At 40.4% G+C, this 20,751-nt stretch overlaps 1 protein-coding gene across 2 annotated transcripts in view; it reads right to left on the bottom strand.

Moving 5' to 3' along the window:
• Positions 1-20,751, bottom strand: part of LOC114872988 (leucine-rich repeat-containing protein 24) — a 218,701-nt gene that overhangs the window by 158,667 nt on the left and 39,283 nt on the right. The window contains exon 2 of one of the 2 annotated variants that reach the window (XM_029180839.2): positions 19,956-20,001. The gene's annotated coding sequence lies outside the window, so the exon portion shown is untranslated. Of the gene's footprint in view, positions 1-19,955; positions 20,013-20,751 lie in introns of those variants that run through there. The other variant, XM_046285354.1, reaches the window with a different exon arrangement.

Genomic DNA, 20,751 nt, shown 5'->3' on the forward strand with positions numbered 1-20,751 from the left:
AAGTACACAGGGCATTTGTTAGAAACCTGACTGCACCAGCCCTTGGTATACAGGGAACGCTTAACACTGACAGCCACACTTGCAATTTTATGAACCTTGTTACCGAAGAATTACACTAAAAATTCTTAAATTATTCGACTTTAATATCTAATCACCCCATCAGTTTCTATCCTGGATACACACGGTTTTCAGATCTATTCGAGTAATTCAGAAAAGCGTCCGACGATAAAATCTCCCGTCATTAATTACAATCTCAAGTCTTTCGATAAGACAGAAGATGCTCCATTTCCACGGATATTTCTTCCCCGGACATCCATGAAAGTAGATCCGGGTTGAAATTCGAACCGATGAGATCGATTAAGGAATCTAACGTAAGAAGAACTTTTTGCGAATCCCCGCTATAAATCCTGCAAATAACGGGGCTCTGAAATTAGACAAGATATTATTTAGTTTTCCTTTTGTCTAAACTAATCTTCTCGAAACGATAAGCTGATAAAAATTCGCTTTACGATTCAAACGATTTACTATTCGATTCGCGTTAAAACTGACACTAGTGCCTTTAAAATCGGCGAATAAAATCAGAAAGCGGAGGTAATCCTTTTCCGGTGTACACGTTCCATCGAAGATTACTTATGGCACATTTAACCCGAGGAATGGCTATGGTTGTTTTTTCGCGTCCAAGTTTTATACCGAATGATCGGATACTTCGACGAGATCGAGATCTTCTAATAAATCTTATTTGCAAATTGATTCCATTAAACACCCGCCGTGTTATTGCTGCAACAAAGGTATAAATCCGGTGGGAGAAAAAATTTGCTCTAGTGATTTTAATTCAGTCGAAAACGATGCTCAACCATCGAAATCGTTCTCGCAATTTTCTTCAATTAATTTCGGAACAACGGTAGAATCATTAAGAGCCATTAATCTTGAAATCGTCGAGGAAACTTCGAAATAAACTTTTATTCAACCAAGAGAAGAACATTGACGATAGCTATTTCTATTGAAATGGGAATGTACTCGTGTATTCAATAGAACGATCGCACACAGTCGCAACTTAATGAGCAATTAGCTTCTTAATCGTTGCTATCATCGGTTCGTTCGCTAATCTATGGCTGCGGGCCATTGTTACAATGCCGTGGCCATTAAACGTGTATCAAGTGAAACGACGTGAGCGATTAATATAAATTCTCAGCAGATACGAAGTTAAAGGGTTGCACGCTTATTGTCGCGGTAATTATACCGATATAACGTTGAATTAAGGAGCACTAACGATAAGATACTCCGCTGCAGTACATTTACATACTGCTCATCGTTGTTCCAAGAAATTTCACCATTTCCTTTTAGAAACATTAAAACGAATAAAATTGTACGCGTAATGTTTTATCACGACTCGTGAATTTCTTATCCAACTTACTTTAACCGTACCATAATAATTACACCTTCTGATGGAATATTCCGCTACTCTACGCAAATGGTGTAATAATTAACAAGGTTTCAAGGTAAATCAGCTCGAAAGGACAAAATCGCAGGCTACAGCTAAGCTGGATGTTTCTAAATAATTGAAAATGAGTTGTGCTCGAAAAAAAATGTTTCCCAAAGATAAATACACGCCGTTGCGTTGTTTCAAGAGGCGAGCGTTATTCAAGATTTTATCTTTGTCAACTCGTTGAAATCATTTTTTTCACCGTTCCCCCTTGGTCTCTCTTTTTGCAATAACGTTTCTGCTTCGTTCATTTCCGCCACTGGAGAGCGAATGAATTACAGTGCAAGCAACTACGTCACTTTTACCTGGTATCTGTTAATGTTTGATCGTAATAACAGGGTGGAACGGAAAGGAAAGAGGACGGTGTTTCTTGAAAAAACATCGTCTACTGTGATCGATCGATTATAATTGCACGATGAAGAAGTAGCGCTACTAGCAATCATAATAAGCGGACGAGAAATCTTTTCTTATTTACACTCAGATATGCAAATGAATTTTGTGATTTCAGCGCACGTTATGTAAATTATAATAAATCATAATATTTTAAGGTTTATTCATAATTAATTTGTTCTTGTATTTTCTTTCTTAAAATACGAAGAAGATTCCTGCTTTTCGCATTCGCATTCTATATGCGCAAAATGCCTTGTTTTTAAAAATTCATATAGTACGGAGAATTTTGCATTATGTCACACACAATGTGCATTTTCCACATCCAGCTTATCCGCCTTAGGGCACACAATAGATCTTTGACATAGCCTAGAATGCGTGAAAAATGCGGTATAAACATTGCAGAAGATTAAAGGAAATACTCGAAGTTTCTCGAGTTTCAGTGTACACGACAGCGCCTTAAAATTGAGTTTGCTGGAAAATACCAAGCGTCCTCCGAATAATTTCGCATCTGCTTCGTATTTTTCCCTTCGAAATATAAACTTTATTGATTTGATTAATTGGAACCACAAACATTATACAAAAACGTTTCGTTCAAAAATTTTACTGTCTACTAGTCGAAGCAACCGTGGTATGAGTTTTATAGATCTAGGTCACGAATAACCCGGCTTCGTTCTTCGAGGGTTAATCTATCGATCAATCAATAAATTTCTAGACACAGTTTTTTCTTGCTTGCTTAGTAACACACACGTCGGTACTCGACCAGAAAATATGAATTTGTTCCTTCGACTAGCATAAACATAACGAGACATAGAAAAATGCGAACGAAGCGATTTTACAACATCTTTTTTCACCTCGACGACGGTGCTCATATCCCGTTAATTCGCTTCGAAACGATACTATACGGTAACCACGTACACAGCTACCTATGTACGCGTATGTCGATAAAATTCGAAGTTGTTCGAGCGTTGGACAGCCACGTCACGAAACGCTGTATCGTACGAAAGCATCCAACCAAGCCTGGCCATGTTCGAAGCGAGAAACGAATTGCTCGATGTTGCGTCGTTCGATTTCCTCGTAGCCCAATGAAAATTCTGCGTGCTCGAACGATCACGCGGAACCCCTCGATGTCCGACGCGCTCCTATTTCCCCGCTGACAAATTTATGATGCGTGTACGAGGATTTGACGCGTTAGTCGGACCGCGCGTTTTCTGCGAACAATTGCATCCCGCTTTCGTCGCGTTTCAGCTGGAATTTTGTTGGTGCATCATCGTAGGTCGGTGATGCTTCTAATACGACGTCGATGTGTTTTATCGATGGTTCTTTTGTACCATTCTGGTCCGTACAGCGCGATCGTTTTGGGAATCGCTCATGAAATACGCGGGCAGTATGTAAGTTAGAAACAGAAAGATTAAATTTTTCATCGATCAAACGTCCCGGAAAGAAACGTTCGATGTCGTGACGTTGTTACTGTTAAATCAGTTGATTTTCAATCACGTTAATTCTGAGCGATTTTCATTTTTATCATCCGAGTGAGAATATAATGATACACGAAACACGAAACACGCCAGGACACGCTGACCAGAAGTAGCAATTTCATGAGAGTTTCACCAATGATTCGAACCTTGTCGACGCTTATTAAACGACGGTTCGTTTCGAAACAAGTAGCTTGATAGTTTCCTAGGCGAGGTGACATCGTTTCGCACTCAAATTCCCTGTCGGTCTTGCCAGCAGGTAATGGATCCCGTCAAACGCAGACGTCCGTCGATACAAAATGAATCGATAATTTCGTCCGACGCGTCCATTGCTCGAAATCGAATCGGAAATTCAAGCCGCGCAAGGAAATTTAATTATACCTTGCATATTGATCGGCTTACTCTTTCGAATTAAAGAACGAATTAATCCGCGATACTTTTATCCATTAAATTAACCTTTCCAAGCAGACACTTCCTAAGACAAGCACTCTCTCTACTGCGAAATTTATATATCACAGCGTCCACTACAGAATAACAGATTTAGTTACTGCGTTTGCAAATTACTTTTTTCCAACCTGCAGGGAGGGCGAGTTTACAGATAAAGATAGCGAAGAGGAAGAAGGGAAGAGAACGACGAAGAATTAAAGTAAATAAAAAAGAGGGGAAGGTAGAATGGAGAAAGGCGAAAGAGATGAGCCACGATTCATTTAGTTTCACGAGGGACACGATAAAAATAATCTCCGATGGGGTGGAAAGGTTAGCCGGGTACCGTTTCAGATGGAATCCGAATCCTGACATTTGCATCCGGCATTTTACGTCTTGTTTTGCATAAAACAGCCGCCCAGTATCAAGGCTTTTCCTCAATCCAGATAATGGATTCTCCGCTTCTCCACCTTTCTTCCAGCGAATTTAACGCTGCCTTTCATTGTCCCTCCGCCCGATGGTCGCTCGTAAAATGCTAATTTGCGGCGGCCGTTCCACGAATGGATCGGGATCGGTTAGCACGAGTGGATAAAAATTGTTGGAATACCAATCGAGGAAATCCTTGAAAACGGACCCCCTGCCGTCGATCGATCCCCTTCAACTAGTTCGTGTACAAATCACGTTCTTCTGTGGTACACAGGTGCGCCTGTAAAAAGGTATGCACCCTCTCTCGCTACGTTTCACTTTCTCTCTTTCTCCTTGTAAAACGTTCACGCGATCGTGTTGCGGGCACGCTGTATATACACAGAGAGAACGCGTTCGTTTGTACGGTATATTCTAAACAACACAACGGATTGACATTAGATATCAGTGAGGCCAGTCACGCAGGTAAACGTGCCCGCGGTACCGCGACCAGCCGGAAAGTAAATTTTAATTGAGGCACGAACCTCTCGTTCCGCCTTCAAGTTAGCCGCGTTTCGGGAACAACGGATCCACCTAGTTACTTATTCTCTCCGCGGTCTCTGTTGCTCACGAAATTCCCGAGTTCGCGTTACACGCGTGGCCGGCACGCTTGCGATTTATTCAAGTTTCGCGTGGAGGCTAAAAGGATACCCCTCTATCCTTTTGACTGAACAACCATGTCTGTCTTTGCGACATAATTTGTAGCGTAAGAAGTTTATGAAAAATAAAGGAACATCGAGGATAGAATTCAACTCCCTGATATTTTTGTCCCGAATGATCGGTTTGGGATTATTACACGACAGACGTTTAAGAATTGATGGAAGCTTTCTCGTTTCTAATTATAAACCTGTAATCCAGCCGTATCCCTCGGGGATAATAGGAAAGGAAGAATAAAATGATATAGCATCTCTGACACAGTGGTACAACGAACTTATCTCCTTTCTCTCTAGAGTCCTAGCTTTTAATAAAAGGACTTATCGGGGTATCATTTATAGGATAAAAGTGAAACCTCCAGTTCCCTCTTCTCTGATATCAAATCCCTTATACGATATTGTTCGTTTATTCGCTCTCAGAAAGAAACACTAGCGAAGGGATGTGATAAAGTAGACACGAGAGATGATGGAGGTACAGGGGGTCCTATATTTTATAGGAAACAAAAGTTCTTCGGCAAAATCTTCTTGATCGTAAACGATGTAACGACACGGTACCGAAAATTTATTGGAGATTAGTTTGGTACATGCGCAAACCGTATGGTCGAACGGGGGCTAAAATCCATTACACCGGTCATCGTGTACAATGCACGCAACTTGGGTACAACACGCACTACCCACGCAACGAAACGATCGAAAACGTCTGCTGAAGTTTGCATACGGGGTGTCTGTTTGGTAAAGAAACAAGAAATAAATTTGATTGATCTGTTGCAGTATCGACCTCTTCAATATTTTGTTTACAGAGCTATCGATAGAGAACCAATATCTTTAATTGATAGTATTAAAGCTTTTTACTAACTCTTTCACGATGAATGATAAGTTATATTCGATGTTGTATATTTGCATTTATGTGAAATTCCACAATTCGTTATAATTTCACAATTGCAATGATATTGTTCTAAGACACCCAGTACACGTGCAAACGAATAGAACTACCGCTATCGAAAAGGATAGACTGTTAGGATTTGATTCCATGAACATCGTGACTAAACACCATTTCCAATTCGGTACCCTTGTTCCTTTCGTTTTCCTGGGACAGTGTATCGTGTTTCCAATTTACAACGAAAATCGTGTTCTCTCTTCCACCCTTCTCGACCAAACAGCAAAAAAAGAAAAAAACAAGAGAAACCGTTCGCATAAACCATTATCCGACATTTTCAAGCCAGAAGACACATTTGTGAAAGGAGAGACCGCGTATTATACATATAACCACATCGCGACGTGGAAGACATAATAACAGACGCAGGTCGAAAAATACGAGGCTTCTGTTTGCAAGGCAGATTACACGCAGGCGGTCGATAACTCGCGGTACAGCTCGTAAATATTCATTTAATCTGATCTAATCTAGACGAACATATTCTGCGCCTCGTGTAATTGTCGGTGAAATTGCAAATCGATATCTAAGCTGGCCGAGGTTGTGCCCCTCTGTAGATATTGTACCTCGCTGGATAACCATTCGGTGAGCCTGTTCCTCCTGCTGTGACCACCCTTCCGCATGCTTGTCTACCAAGTGTCGACCAAACTTACGTTGCCTCTCTCGGCGAACTTTCGCCACCCGACTGTATTTCCACGACCAACATTGTTCCCCGAATGACATTCGTACCGTTTTCATCAGACACAACCCCTTCCATCGCGTTCGCCCAATTTTATCCTCTATAACATCTTAGTTCTGTGATTGACAGTGAGTGAAGGACGCCTAATGGACTGGGAAAACTTACACTCGATCCGTCAGGGAGAGGAAATTTTGATGGAGTTGGGTTCGGCAAGGTGAGCCAAAAGTTTTGTTTCCAAAGGGATGGAAAATCGAGTGTTAATTGCAAAACGTGTATAAATATTTGAATTATTAAAAGACTGCTCACGTTTTGTGGAAGAACATTTGCGAAAAACATAGATCCGCTAACAAATTTCTCTGATACTTCTTAAAAATTCTAGTCGGCTTATGTTCCAACACAAAAAATGAAGTGGAATACCTTGTTTTCTTTCGCAGACGAGCACAAACAACTTTTTCGTTTCGAACTTTTAATCATTTTTGCAACGTATCCGCCTACGGGGTCCATTACGACATCTTCACTTATTCAAACGAGTCCTCGTTCGTTCTCATCCGACACGATAAAAACGTATTATTTACGAGCAAGCTTTCGCCCGGCCAAGTGCAGGACCACGGGCGTAAAAATAAGAATACTCGTTACGCCCGACCGTAAATCTGGCTGGTCGATTTCATTTAATATTTACATCGCTGTGATGAAACGAAGCAGCACGCCGCACCGCTAGAAAAGGGTACAAGTGGGGATGAAAAAAAAAAAGGCATGGCGACAATTAATCTCGCTCTGTTACTTCGCGCGAAGCCGTGGCGTCTATGGAAACGTTTCGATGGATTTGGCAGGGGAGGAAAATGAAAGTTTCGCGAATGACGGTACCCAGGCCGTGAAAAATAATGCCCGGGGCGCAATATTTGCATCCGGTTCAGCCGAACGATTCGAAACGAACGCGTCAGCCAGGGTATTAATATTCCTGCGAACCGTAGGCTGCGGCGATCACGATCGGTCAAATAATTTAGCTGTAATAAATATCGAACGAGCGAGACGATCCGGGCGTCACGTTGCGAAGCTGTCGTATCGTACGGTGAATATTGAACTGGATAAATTTTTTTTGCACTCGACCATAATCTGATGAAACGTCGAAAAGTATCGTACATACTAAGAGAAAGAGATTGTGAGAACTTACTCATGCTGATGATCGCAGAATCACAACGTTCGTTGGCCTGAAAATCTCTTCTCCACGCTCGTTTGTAAACATCGTGCTACATCCAGTCTTGTCGTATCGGACAGCGCATGCGCGTGACGATGCATATATGTATGTACATCACGTTGCTGCTTCGAAGAACGTCAAACACTCGTGAACGCCGTCAAACACGCCAATTTGTGTACCGATTATCGAATGTATAACCACCATACCATCGCGGTAAGGATGACACTTATTTGTTATGATTTGGAACGATTCAAACCGTCAACGCAGGTTATCTCGCGTGTCACAAATAGAGTTTAACGGAGGACGCACCATTTTCCACCGCCACTGCGCGACAACTGCGCGAATATAGCTGCGTCTGCGCAAGATGCGCGCTCATCCTCCTAGCGGCAAAATTTGAAATGGTATTTCAAGCAGTGACATCTAGTGTGCTAAACACAGAACGAAGGGAAAATGTATATTTTCAGTACAAACATTCTACTATTTATTTCATACTTAATTTTAATACCTACTTATTCGGTAAAAAACACTTCGAGTTGTTTCTAACCTGTCATTTCGGTTATTTCCGCGAACCGTAGCAAATAAATTTATCCAACATCGACTTTTTTTATCTTCATTTTTCAAGATGAGCTTAGCTGGTCAATAGTTTCACAGTACCGCGATGAAAGTTTCGGGAACGAGTTTAGTATTTGACGCGAACTCATAACTCTGTTCGCCTCGGAATCTTATATCCGCGAGGAAAGTTAAGAATTTGTCGAAAAAGTTTCGAAAGTTTGCTGAAAGCAGCATCCATAGATCTATCATTTCAAAGATATATCCACGTGCCAAACGGTGTCTGCTAAGTTAATAATAAACGAATGAAAAGCTATCTCTTCTATTCCTGACGTTTATAGCCGTTCCAATAGTGTTCCCGATCGACACAAAATATTAAAAATTATAGATCGCTAATTGAATGATAGTCAGAATTTCATTGAGCAAATTTCTCCCTTTCGGGATTTCATGTTCCATTCATTGGTCTTTGATGTGGTTCGTACGCTATTACTCGTCGCGTGAATATTTATTATCCGTCATAATACATATTAACTGCCGCACGATTAACGACCTATGTTCGCTGTTCATTGAAAACAATGAACCATGAACAATTACGACGATTTTCAATGGGAATCGTATGATTCTTTGCATTCCATACCGCGTTATTTCCCGTCCGATTAGTATTCACCCATGAGATTGTAAATCGTACCGGCGCACGTTCTACACGCCACTCTCCCAAATTACTTCTACAAATCAATGTAATACTCTACTAATCGGTGTAATACGAGCAGTGTGATACTACAAATCAGTGTAACGCTTCCACAAATCACTGGAAATCCCGAACAAACGTTGCATGGAAGTTAAAGCGGGAGAAAGAGAAGAACAGTGTGAACAAGGAAGATGGAAAAGGAACGGGTGGTAGATAAAGTGCATCTTGTCAAGGGATCGTTAGTGAACTCATCAGTAACGCAATCTAATCGACTTGTGCCTTAAAAGAAATACAGAGGGTGCATTAATACTTAAATGCATCTTGTTATTTTGAATCATTCTTTCGATACCAAACAGAAAGAATATTCGTACGCGTGTAGATAATTAAATTACCGGACTGTACTAATTAATTGATGCCAAGTCAATACGTAACTGGCGTGTCAATTAATCGCTCCCTGTCATGCAGAAGGTACAACCGATGATTCTCGTTCCATGTAGAACGAACGTCATCGGTATTCTTGACGCGACAGCAACACGTTCCTATGCTACTACTTGCTGACCCGTGCATAACGATCGATGGGAACGAAGATGAAAGCCCATTGAAATGGTGTTTATTCCGTTGTGCATGTCCGTTGCACGTGTACCGTCCTTTCAGCATCGAAGTCAAAGACACATGGACACGTCGATCTAACAATGCGAGATATTCAGATTATTTTGTGGCCGATTTCCATTTCCTATTTCCTCTGGAATTATTCATCGGAATTGCAATCTTTCAGTCGTTAGATGATTTCAATTAAAATTGAATAACGAAGTTTGCAAAAAGTTGTATAAACTTTGACGTTTAATTTCCCAATTGTGTTTGACGTGCTTCGCGTAGTTTGAAGGATTCATTTAACCAATAGAAGATTGGTTTACACAGCTGCAACATTTCTTCCGGAAATGACTGAAAGAGCACGGGTAATTTGTAACTGTTGCCGCTACAGAAACTACTACTAATTCGAATAAAATGATTGTACACCTTGCTTATCTTATTCAAGATTAATTGTCCGCATCGAGATCTTTTGTAACTAGAAGCAAGAAGCTCGTTTCTCTTTCAGGCTGCTTTAAAATAAATTGCAATGAGAATACGCTTTATCGATCGAACAGTGATTTCGTAGCCGCTTGCTACTTCAGTTACCGAGTTTAATTCGACCTTCTCATTGTTTTCTTTAACTCGTTACCCCTTGGAGAATAAACCTTAGCAAAGGCGTATTTGCATAATAGTTTTCCGTTGATTTGCACGGTAAGTCCTGTCTATATAATCGGTAGTCTAGTTTGTTTGCTAATCTATAGAGTGATTAATTTCACAATCCATTCAGATTAGATGAAATTATTGGAATAATATTAAACACCGTCAAAGTTACAGACCCTTAAAGTCCTTCCGAAACCCGCAAGCACACCTCACACCACCAATGTCCAGAACCTTTAGTTGTTAGTTGTTATCTAAAATCGTCGACATGTTCGTCCGCCACAATCCTAATCCACAATTTCTCCTGACACGATCACTGGATCTACAATTTCTCGTTCGCAATAGTTCTCCTTTTTGATCCTCGATTTGGAGAAGGTCGAGGCAAAGAGGAGAGGCGGAGAATCCCTGAGGATTGCTCCAAGCTAAATAAGTAAATCCTTCTACGACAAAACGCGCGTACGTTCCGATGCATCGGGGTTGTTGGTACGTGACCCCGAGGCGACGAACATTTCCTCTCGTTACAAAGACGGAGTAACGAAATTGGCTGGCATCCACGAAAACGCGGCTTGTTGGGGCTGTCTCGGCGCGGCGATGAGACGCGACTCTCGTCGCTGTGGTTTCCTTTCCGCGATGTAAACGCGCTGAATTCCCGCGGATCGAGCTCCGTGTCGAGGAGACAACCTTCCGCTGCCTGTTGAAACGAAAACGGCGACGAGGGTGGAGGTGGTGGTTCTCGAGTATCGCGGAGCAACCGAAACCAAAACGAGGCTGCAAACTCTGCAACGGCATGGCTGAGATCTCGGTATAATAATAATAATAACGACAACAGCACTGGCTGCGAGAGATATTTCGGATGCAAACGGTTCGAGCTTCCTCAGTGTGCCGCGACAACGCGCAATATTGCTGCCCTTCCGTTACTCGAGACCCTCGTACTTTTATTACTGTTGCGTATGCAACGAGACGAGACACCAGTGTCAGTCTTAACCATCGCTCGAGGGAAATTATTCCGGTATAGAATTTTTCCACTATTTCCAGTCAACACGTTTCAACATCGATCCCGTGAATTCGTGTGAAACGTTATTCGAAAATCCTGGGAAATATGCAGGATTTTCATTGATCGTGTGTAACGTAAACACCGATAATACGATTAGATATGGAAACTGTCAGGTCGTTTATTTTATCGGGAAAGCTAACAAAAAGTCGTCCGCGTGACAGCTGTTTAAACACGACACGTGCGTGGCTATGGCGAACGAGCAAGCAGAAATCTAAGTTCCCTTGTTACCAGAATAGGACAGCTGTTATCGTTCCTGTTATCCCTGACGCGGCGTTAGTTCGAGCCATTAACGCGGATCTGTTTGTTTCACTTATCTTCCGAACGACCGAAACGAGCGGAATACCAGATCTACAGAGTTCCGTAATCAAAGGTTACACTCGCGATTGTGACAGTTTCGTTTGCCACTTTTCAATCGCGCTGAAGGCGGAAATTAACTCACAACAGGTGATTCGAACCGAGATTCGTTCCATTTGTAATTTCAGAAACTCGTTTCTGATTCGAAGTACAATCGAATGCAAGCTGCTTCGTATTCCACGAATACTCTTTTTTACGGAAGTTGAGATTCCACGTTAACAGCAAGAGGTAAACCAACAGGATTTATCGGAAATTAGGGAGCATTGTTTCGGTAAAGCTCCTTGTTGAACACACAGAAGACCTCCTTGTTCTGCCTTTTATGAATTAAATATCTGCCGCTTATCAGGAATTATTTAAATCATAATAATTTTCGATAAAAAATTGAAAAAATATGACCACATCAAACGAAAAAAGAAACTGAAAAATGAAACGAAACGAAACCCATCCAAAAGTTTTTAATGTAACATTTATCCCATTTCGAATAATTTCGATATTTATTCAAAGAACAATCGATTCGTTAAACAAAACGAATAAACCATAATCGCGTGAATATTAACATCGATAAATATCGATACAAACTGGCAAAGTTCGTTTTTATCGGTTCAAAGTATGTGAAGTAGAATTGAAACATTTTATCTACACGGACCATTAATTTTACGCAAAGCGATTTTTTGTCATGGGAAATGACAATTTATCGCGACACCGTTTGATTTCGCGTATATTTATTTCTCCAATTACAAAACTCAATGGAAGAATATTTTACTGTTCATGAACAAACGATATAAACGCAAAGTTACTGTGTATTACCGTATTCGAGATGGCTTTCTATACAGAGAATAATTTATTTAACTATAGTTAAATCTTCTTGTTTCGATTCGTTGTATTCAACAGTTTAAACGTTGATTGACAGAACAATTCAAACGTATTGTTCTGATTTTTCATACTCGTCAAATGACGATTTTCATTTCAAATAGAATGATTATTTTGCTTAAAATAATATTCTATTTTTACAGAATTATGATCCTAACTAGAGTTTAATTACGTCTATAATTGAAACTTATCAATAATGCATTTCAGGATAGTTAAGTCCAATTTATAGTTACAAATATCGAAATATTCTATGCATACCTAATACTAAATCAATAATTCGATGCAATACAGATGTAGAACATAATTTCGGTATAATTGTGTATAGTACAAAAGTTACCCTTAGGGCCGAGCTGAAACTGGCGCAAATATTCATTAACATGTTGATTACTGCAATGAAAATGACCGTGTGTTCTGCACGATGTAGTTAGAACTATTCATAATTCTAAAATAACTATTATCTCTTTATTCCTGCGTGTATCTTTACTTACTAGAATCTGAATGATCTTTCACCCCCATTACCTACATAAAACGAATAGATCCACGATGTACCTACAATTTATTTTTTAATCGAAATAATCTTTCTAAAAATGTTGATAAAATTTATGGAACACCCTGTATATCTATTACACGTCCCAAGGCGTCGTCTTGTTCAGTGTCTAGTATCTAGCAAAAGTTCGACTCAACAAGCAAGCTTTTCACCGCACACCGAGTAGTGACCCACCTGGTTTCATCGATCCTCGTGCTCTTGCCCTGGAAGTTCTTAACTGCCTGGCTAAATGAAGGCAGTGAAGGTCAGACGAATTGGAACGAGCGAGGCTATGCTCGAACCAACTCTCCGCCCTTTGTTCCACGCTCGAAGCGGCCACAAAATTGTCCATACAATTAGTCGAAACCAGTTTACCGTGCCACCACACGAGACTATAAAGGGGTTCTCCTTTAGAGAAGTCATCCGGTTAAAATCGTACGCGCAAATTTCTACAAACTGATGTTCCAGCTCGATGAACGATCGACGTTTCACCGGCTGTCAATCATTTTCGGCATGAATACGGAGTCTAATGAGGAATCCATTTGTTAAACGCGAGCTCGGCTAATGAAATACCCGGCGAATGATCCTCCAAATCAGGATGCGGTTCTTTGTGCTCGACAAGTATTGTTCCGGCATCCTTGAAACGAACTAATTAACTTCTATAAATGATGGTTTATCGAATATTGACGTGCTTGGAAATTATGTTGTACTTGAATTATTGAACCTCGTTAGCGAAGAAAATGTTGCTCTTTATTAGTGCGCTTTTAATTAACGATTAGATCTGTGAAAAAAAAATGATAAACACCGCTACATTGTTTCTTGAAATATGAGCAAATTTTTCTGGGATCACTGCTTGTAATTCTAAAAGCAGCAACCTATCGTTCGATTGACCAAAGTATAGTTTCTGCAACGTAAGGACGATACTATACAGAGAGCCTAGTCAACCTCAGGTATGCCGTTTGATCCCAGAGATGACCTGTCTGGCAAATTCCTCGAAAGAATTCGCTTCTAATAAAAAAGACCAACACGCCAAGAATGGAGAACCTCTTCGTATCGACTTCCCTTCGTGAACTTTATAACAGATATTACGTTCAGAATAAATCTTTCATAGGAACACGGTTCAATTAAGTCCAGCAATTTGCTAGAAGATAATCACAGACTCGGAAACCTTAAAACGATCTCCTTATCGCTACAGCGATAGTCGTGTAGGCTCGTAACTTGCAAAGGTCAAGTCTATTTGATCGCTCCAAATATCGAACACGCGTAATCGCGTGCGATCGCCTGATTATTTTACGCGTTTTCAAGAACATAACGAACCGTAAGAACATGTGGCCGTAAGAACACATAACACTATCCTTCAGATATTGTGTTCCTTTATCGGTACCGAGAATTTATTGTATCGCGAGCCTCGTTTTAAGATAAACAGGTCGAACGATCGCGTGTTCGCGCACGGTTTGATAAAACGCCGATGTTCTCCACTAAATCGGTTACAAATTTTCTTCAAACACTTCCAACGATAGTCGAACACGCTAGCTTTTTCAGTAAGTGGTCGACAAAATCGGGAAATCGAGAACGATAAGGAGCAAAAATTATCAAAGAGCCTCGCATACATCGTCCGTTTTATGCTTTAATTACTAAATGAAATGAAATGAAATGAAATTAAATTAAGCGACGCTGTATCAAACTTCTAACGTGGTAATTACTTTTTAGAGGACTTACCGAAACTGTACTTCATCGAGGTAATTTGAAAACGAACCACGCGAGCAAGACACAAAGTGTATCAAGCAGACACAAAACCCGTCGCGACCGCTTCTCGTATATCACTAGATATCATATTTTGTATCTTCTACTCATCCGTTGCAAGTGACCGTCTTCCAATGGACCAGGACTTTTCTCTCGCGTTGAATGCATCATTAGTCATTGAGATCGCTAATGGCCTCTGCGAGAGAAGGTCGACGCAGAAGGCGAGAAACAAGGGTAGAAAAGGGTGGAGTAGAAGGGAACACTTTAGAGAAGCAGCTATCGCGAAGGGTAGATCGCAAAGGCTTTCCTTTCACGTCGGTTACGATTCTTTCACGGGCAAGCGGCCGAGCAAGAGGGGTTGGTTAGCACGTGCTCCCTTTTCATCGAATTCCACCACACGGAAACCGATTCGATACATCGTCGTCGTCGTCGTACGTGGCGTTGAATGGGACGATAAAGATGCTGGAACCCAATCAACGAGCGACGTGTACGGTCAGGGACATTGTGCGTCGCGGTGGCCATTCCAAAAGAGGAATAAAACGAAGGATAGAGAAAGGGATAACGCTTCGATTATTAACATCAAATCACGTATAAATCGCACATTTACAAAATATTCAGAAATAAACATTGCGAGACGAACGGGTATAAAATGGAAAGCGATGGCAAAAATAATTGAAGCCAAGAATAATTGGAACGTAGCCGTTAAATAATAACCAGCCAATGTTACCGCTTGAAATCCGCTAGAACGCCAATTAACACTTTCCAATTGGCCATTCGAACGAGCATTATGGAGCAAATCAGCGAATACGAGTCCAACGATGTGAATAATTCGCTTCGGTTTGTTTGCACTTACAGACCGGTGATTTCCTCATTTTAAACGTGTGTTCGCCTATCTGTCTTTATCTCTTTTTCCATTGGTTGTTTTAGAATTCTTTCATTCTCGAGGATTCTCACGGAGAGACTGAAATTTTTAGGCGTCCAAAAAAGAGAATCATTTGTCTCGGTTGTATGGCTTCGGTAAACTTATACACGGTGTCGTATCGCTGAAAGCATAGCTTCTCTTGTGTAATTTAATTCGCAAGGAGATGAAAGAGAAATTCGTGAAAAAGAAAATTAATATTGCAGAAAGAGAAAAAATTGTGAAAAAATTGAAAATACTAACATTATCTTGCACAATTAGAAAACTTGAAAGCTGTTAGAATATTATGAATAAAATTATCAACACGAGTGCAATTTATTTCCCATAAGAAACAAAAGGATCCGAAATGTAAAGGAGAATCTTGGCGACTTTTATTGTCGCGAAACTTTTCGACGACACCTATTGGAGACGAGCTCCTGAAGTTGTAAAATTACAGTTTTTGTTGGTACCACGTTTCCCGCTGGAACTTACGGAAACAACTACGGTCATGTTAGGTCACAGTGATGAATTATTGTACATTAAGAGAATGGTGCTTTGTCCACGAATGCAACGACACGAAACCAAAACCTTCGTAAATTCCAGACCAGAATTGTACGAACGGAAGCACGGATTTAACCCTCGCGATACAAAATCTTGAAACAACAGTCAATTGCATTATAAATTAGAACAAGCTAAATTTGAAATATATTATCGAACACCTTCGGAAGCCTATGCTCGTACAATCAGCTAGGAGATTTTCAATGAAAAATTAATTTCGTGACGGAATAAAAAATTTTCCAGCAGGGATCGAGGCGAGAATAATACGATCCATGAACAAGATATCAGTGCCAATTTTCCAGGCGTATTTCCTAGCGGGGTTGCGCGCTATATCAAACGGCCGGCACGCGTTGATTGCATACCTTATGACCACAAGAAAGGATACGACGTTCGCATGGATACGCGCCTATCCTTCTGGCGTGAGCTATGGTCGCAGTTGGAAATAATCAACTATGCTCGCAGAGATTTCTCAACGGGTCCTCCACCCTCTTCGACCCCTGCGCGAGCGTATAAATCGTCCTGGAACGTTGTTCGTCTCTGCCTCGCGGCATACTAAACTCCAGCATACATAGAGCTGGTGTACGCTTTCAGGAAAACAATCAAAGATTCCGAGGAGTTAGACACGATTTTAAACTAGCTCGTGTCTCTCGTTTGTTAGCTATTAGTTCATTGGCCGAAACTTTAAATGAAATCATAAAGGGTATTTTTGGAAGATCTTCAGTTTCTTATTTTATATCAGAGAAATTATTAACGTGTATTGTTGAAAAATATATTGGCTTTTATAGAGATTTATTTTTAATAGACATCAGAGGTCTGCTGACAGATTTCGGATTATGACATGACAGCTTAACTCGTAATTAAGTTAACAACAATCAAATGTCTTTGGATTTACCGGCGCGGGAAACGTGGCATCGATAATTGCCAACGTATCAGTAGGTTCGATAGTGTTGGGAACGTTAGGTCCATAATCATCGAACGTTTGCGGATTTACCAACGCTCCAAGCACCGTCATTCGTGATCATCAACGTATAACCGGATTTGCTGATGCCCAGAGTGCAACGTGTACAATTATGAGCCTCCTTTGACAAAGCGTTCACAGGGTTAAATTTGAAATATACGTGATTATCCAGATTATCTTAAAATGCAACAATGGTATCTGTAATTAAATTTTGAGTCTATCCAATTTTTTAATTTCTTTTTCAAAATTTATTTGCCTCTTTAAGGCGATCAAATTATCGAAAAAGTAATACTTCGACTTTATACTCTGTGATTTATAAGCATCTTTTACCGCTAAGTACTCATAAACAGGCAACATCCAGGTATTCAGAAATAGAAACAGAATGGTGTACCGTAGCACTCTTATTACACCATTTAATTTGAAAAATGACCTATCTCTTCTTTTCTGCTATATACGAGAAACGACTTGAAACTACTTAATTGCGGTAATGGTCTCCCGTTGAGTCGTTTTTACGTTTTGCGTTTTACCGTTAATGGCCGTAGTTAATCACACAGATCTCTAGATAATTGTATTTCGTTTCCCATTTAATATTCCATGTCTTGTTTCATATGTGTACTCATGCACTGTGTAGTTATTTAACTTGCTAATAATAGAAAATAATAACTTCATAATAACTCTATTTATCTGAAACTGAATTAGTTCATTAGTAAGGCAGAAGTACTACCTAACAAGTGCAGAATAAAACTTGAAAGTGATGAGAGAGAGACAACTAGACACTCGGTCATTATCGATCCTCTAAAGGGTTAAAAATATTCCGAATGTGAAAAAAGGCAAAGTGGAACGCGGTATAGCGGTTCGATTCTTATTCACAACATGCGATGAGGCTCGAGCAAGGATAATGCAAATACTTGTCGAGCGTAAAAAGCTGTAACTAATTGTACCGTTCGGTAGGAGAAGTAAAACAGGACCGAACGAGGGTGAAAGCTAGAAGGAAAGAGGGCAAGAACGAAACCGTTCGTAAGAATTAGACAGGCATTTTGCATGGTATCGTGACCGGGGCAATTTGCATCGTAATGTAAGTCAATTACAGCGCGTTCCATAAATCACGAACGCGTACCACGGCATCCTCGTCCCCCTTCTCTCGTCTACACGCTTCCTTACTTCGAGGATTACCAGAAATTCGCGGAGAGCAGCGCAACTTCCGCTCCAAGTGACGCGCACAACGGCGCCGCGACGCGTTCCAACCCTCCCGCCTGCACCCTCGGCGTACCGAAATTTATTTCCATAAACGCCGTAAGTCGTGCGAGTCGCATTGATAACGGCCGCTGTCGCGTTGAAAGGAGACTTCTTGACTCCGGCAACTTCCTGTTGCCGACCAGAGTCCACGAATAAAGGAAGACAAAGTTTCCTGATCCACCCAGCCTTTGAGAAACTTTCGACCGACATTTTTTATTTGTCTAGTACTACGACCGTTTCTCTTGCTCCCTTTTTTTTCTACTTTGACACAGAGAATCTATTTACTGACCGGAGAGGACAATGTGTTCATTGTGATGGTTGTTTAGTTCTGAAAGGTCGAAAATATTACAAGTCTAAGAAAAAATCTTGAAGAAAAGAAAATTATTTTTTACTTCATGTATCAAATATTCATGACCAGCACCTATAAAATCCTTTCATTTATTGATCGATTCATTTCAGTGTTTTTGATAAAACAGCTCGAACTTCGATTCGTTCGAGCTAAAAAAAAACACATTTGCAAACATCGGATTCAGCTCTAAATCGTCCTCTAGCACGGTGTGATGTACTATCTTCCTAATACGCGTCGTCGTTGCTTGAAACCGGCGGTAAATTCAGAAAATAAATCGACTTTTTTGCCGTCCAGGCGAGCAAGGAGAGCGCTTAAGCAGATTACTCGTCCCGAAGTAATCCAAATAAAAGGAAGTAACCGGCCGAGGCAAATAGCGGCCACGATTAAACGTTCCAAGACGTTACATCGCTTCTTTCTGAGTTTCAACGTTGATGAAATTAACCTTGCCCTGTGCCCGGGCGCGAAACTTTTTCTTTCGATTCATTAAAACTTCAAGACTAGCCGCGTTGTATGATAACACTTGGAAACGCCGTTTCAAAGGATCTTCTTTCGTGAAAGAAGGGTATAGGGTACAGAACGGAAAGTCGTGTTTGTTCCTTCTTCGCTTTTTCTTTCCACCCTTTCCCCGGGCTAAGTCGTGAAGTAGAACGCCATAGCCTTGTTACAGCTCTATCTTTCGGCTAGTTTTTTCAAGACGATTAAATTGTGGAAAAGAAACACCGTGATTTATGTAAGTTGAAATGGATTGAAAACGTGCCTTGTCGGAAGAAAGACTAAGATTTTAGTACACAAAAGTTATGCTTTTATTCTGGACGCAACAAAGGATCATAGAGTACTAACGCGGAGGCTCGGAAGAAACTACGAAAAAGAAAAGTCTATTTTTTTTTTTCAGTTTTGCGGCCACGGTTCGTCCATTAAAAATTAATAAATTTCGCCAACTCAGCGAAGCATTAGTTCGCTCCGACTATAATTAACCGGACAAATGAAAAGCTCTTTGGAAGTGAGGTATTTTTATTTTTGTTTCGTAATTTAGACTGGGCGCAACGGGACGCTCAATTTTTAGTACCTTCCACCGTGAATAATTAACGTTACCGTTCGACGAGCAGTGAAAATTCATTTCCTCGTCTCTTCGAGAAGTTCATAGTTACTGAAATTAGTATAGAGTTGCTGGTATGAAATACATAAACAGCACATACAACGTTTAGAGGATCGAAATTATTAAATAACTAAACAATTAATTATAATCTTTCATCCTACCTTAAAACTGTTCTCCTTTGTGCACTTCGTGGATCGGCATGAAAATCTGCAACAAAAATAAATCTGATATTAATACCAGTTCATATATTCTATTCTGTTGTATTATAAAAGAGCTATCATGAATAGCTGATATAACTGTTTACTGGTTAACCACACCATAAGGTGTTATGAGCTGTTTTCTATGGGATACGAAAAGCATGGGTAACACGTTTTGTTCGTAGGTTAGAGATTGCCTTGGGGTTTGTAACATAATAGGGTACCGTACTGATACTTGACCCTTAGAAGGACTCAACGGGGGGTTCTCTTCAACCCTACTCAAGCTTTTGTATAGGGTGTTTCCACATAAGTGCCATTTGTGGTTTTTGAGGCTGCCATTGGCCGGGAACTTTATGGATCTTGCAAAGAATTCTGGTTATAAGCTGAATTTTTTTTCCAAGTACACTTCAGACTATGTATTATGAATATTGCAGCTGGTTTCAACTAAGTTTTCACGATTGGCCTTCAATTTTGAAAATAGTTTCGAAATGTAAAGATAAAAGAAGACTGTTCGTATTTTATTCATGAAATATATTGCAATGGATTCCGACTGTCTATTTACGGATAAGGAACGTTAAACTATTCGGATAAGTATTAAAATACAAAAGGAAAGTTTCATTTATAGATGCATCATTGTATCCATACAGAGAGGGTACACAAAATGTTAGAGTTTAAATCATTCAACCCTATTCTCTTGTTTCCCCACAATAACACATCCTGTTCCAGTTTCGCGATCATATATAACTGCTCGAGCTCAATA

Source organism: Osmia bicornis, chromosome 4, assembly GCF_907164935.1.
Source record: "Osmia bicornis bicornis chromosome 4, iOsmBic2.1, whole genome shotgun sequence".
Classification (NCBI taxonomy): domain Eukaryota; kingdom Metazoa; phylum Arthropoda; class Insecta; order Hymenoptera; family Megachilidae; genus Osmia; species Osmia bicornis.